Here is a 2,559-nt window from a genome sequence, read left to right as displayed (position 1 = left end):
GAGTGAACCTTTGCCAACACTGTGAAATGTCCTCACTGGCGGCGATAATGGCTCTGAATAATGGGCCGATTTAGCAGCTCAGCACCAATAAAACACCCAGGTGGTGCTCACTTTTCTCAGCTTGATGGACAAACAAAGTGTTTCAAATGAATCTGCTTCTCATTGTTCTGTGTGCGCTGTACCCCACAATGCTCAGCTCTGACTAGGAAATAAGGGGGGGGGGGGGGGTGCTTGTGGGTGTGAATGATCATTCCCAGCTGGCTTCTTCTTACACTGCAAGAATAGAGGCGTCATATTCATACTTATGACTTCATCTTCACGGATGTTATCATTAACTTTATCCATTCAACACTTTCATCACACACACACTGCTCAAAAATTTAGGGAACACTTAATCATCACAGCATAACATCAAGTGAGTTGTGTTGATTAAGTGCTCCCTTCATTTTGTTGAGCAGTATATTTTAGAGAATCATGTGTGATAAGCATAAACAGATATGGAATGTTGGCATTTTGAAGTCCTGGCCCACATTCAGATCCATTCCTCGACCTTAAATCATGAGTTTGAAGTCTTTTTCAGGTCTACATGCTTTCGTCTGGTTCAATCGGATTTTTGGTAAGTTTCTCTTGGGCAAGTCTGAACACAGCAAGCACACCTGGCTGCAGACCAACATGACTGCATGCAGATCCATTTGAGGAGGAAGTCTCTGTTCATTTACAGCTTGATTGTGCTGTGAACACGATCCAAAGTAAATGTTGATAAGAATGAATGTCTTCACACGTAGAGTTTGATGTTTTGTCCTTTAGTGATGCGTTTGCTCTCATGCGTTCATTTCCACCCAAAATTTTCTCCAAGTTAAGGAGAATCCTTTATTCATCGCACAAGGGGAAATTCAGGGTCAATATGTTTTATTTAACATATTGAGCCCAAAATACACAAAGAGTAACAGTACACGCAGAAATGGTGAGATGTAAAAGCGAGAGGGCTTCTCATTGAAGGCACCCAGGAGCAATTTTGGGGTTTGCTGAAATGCAAATTGTTGTAATACTAGAGACCCCCGTATTGTTCGAGAGATACCCCCTGATGTACAATCTGTGTCAGTAAATAACACCCCAGATGGGACTCGAACCCACAATCCCTGGCTTAGGAGGCCAGTGCCCTATCCATTAGGCCACTGGGGCAGCAAAGGAAATTCAGATTTTACTTGGAAGTCTGCAAACATCACAGATGTCTTTTCTGCATTCTTCATTCATACAGCACCAAGTAGAACAAGAGAAGAGCCAACTACCTGATCCCCATCCAGCAGTCATCTGTCAGTATGATGTTATTCAGACCTAATAAACATCATGTACCTGCACAATACCACCAACCTGAACAAGAGAACGGAGCATCTTGCTGGTGCGTCTTCTTCATGTAATGTGAAGCAATGTGGTTTCTGGGAATTTGAAATAAATGAAACTTCTGGAATCAGGTGCTGTTCCACCTTATTTAGATTTCAGAGCATTCAGACACCAATTTCTGTCTTCATTTTGTTCTGGTTTCACTCCATGAAATTTCTGATGAATGAGTGTATTCAGCGTTGGCTTTTCATAAAGTAATTCAGTTGACTAGTCAAATATCTTCAAATTCAAATACTGTAATCTTCAAGCTAAATACAAAGAATATTGGAGTTTTCATACTAGTGTAGGTTTCAGAAATGCCACATGGTGAGTCAAAACAACTCCATATTTGACTGCAGACAGGTAGCTTAAGATAACCTTTGAAGATCAAGTGTCTTATTCTTTCTTACAAACCTTTTTACTCCAGGGGTTACACACAAAACTCTCTGAACTCTTCGGCTTATGAAACCTTTGCAAAAAAAAAAAAATCCCCCATTGGATTGTGTCTTAAAGCCACAAACAAAGTTGTTTTCATTAAATCTTCTAAATCTGAAAATGTGAGGAACTAAAGCAAATAGCTATGAAATACTGCACTGACTAAGCTGCTTCTGTCTGACAGCAGAGTATCTATGGAGCTGCAGGCTTGCTGTTGTAAGGAGCTGCAGTCCATTTACTGTCCTGGGTTTCAGCCATTATGATTAATGATGCAGAGCGCCATGCTACACTATAGCCAACTCACCTCAGCTCAAAAGACCCGTTTTAAACGGTTCTGTCTCTGCGGCAACAGACATTTTGTCGTTAGACTTCTCTGCCAGGTGGGCTCCTGGTTCCTGCTCAGTGTAGAGTGAAAGTGGAACACCTGTGTGCACGTCGGCCCACTGTATGGAGCTTCAAAGACAAAACAGGTTTTCTACTGAGAGTTGATGAAAGCTTTTCATCCACGCTCCTTGATGAGAGACTGTAGGGATTGTGTAAACACACAACAAAGAAGAATACAGTATAAGTATAATCTTTCATTCTCCTGCTCTATTGGCCAGGAGGAACTGCATTGTTGTGGAGCCTCCATCTGCTTTGAAAAACAGCTTGTTATCAACATTTTTAATACCACTTTTGGGTTGATTCTGCACTGCACCAAATAGAAGAATGAAATTATTTGTTATGTAAAACTTGTATCAACAA

The 2,559-nt window shown here is 41.1% G+C and overlaps 1 non-coding gene across 1 annotated transcript; it reads right to left on the bottom strand.

Moving 5' to 3' along the window:
- Positions 1–1,109: 1,109 nt before the first annotated feature.
- On the bottom strand, positions 1,110–1,182 carry trnar-ccu (transfer RNA arginine (anticodon CCU)). The gene has a single exon. It is a non-coding gene; the product is annotated as a tRNA-Arg (tRNA).
- Positions 1,183–2,559: the final 1,377 nt, after the last annotated feature.

The sequence above is a fragment of the Genypterus blacodes genome, unplaced genomic scaffold (genome assembly GCF_046128005.1).
Source record: "Genypterus blacodes isolate CSIRO-AG114 ecotype Tasmania unplaced genomic scaffold, CSIRO-AGI_Gbla_v1 ptg000044l_1, whole genome shotgun sequence".
NCBI lineage: Eukaryota > Metazoa > Chordata > Actinopteri > Ophidiiformes > Ophidiidae > Genypterus > Genypterus blacodes.
The sequence above is the reverse complement of the archived record's forward strand: the minus strand, read 5'-3'. Positions and strand labels throughout refer to the sequence as shown.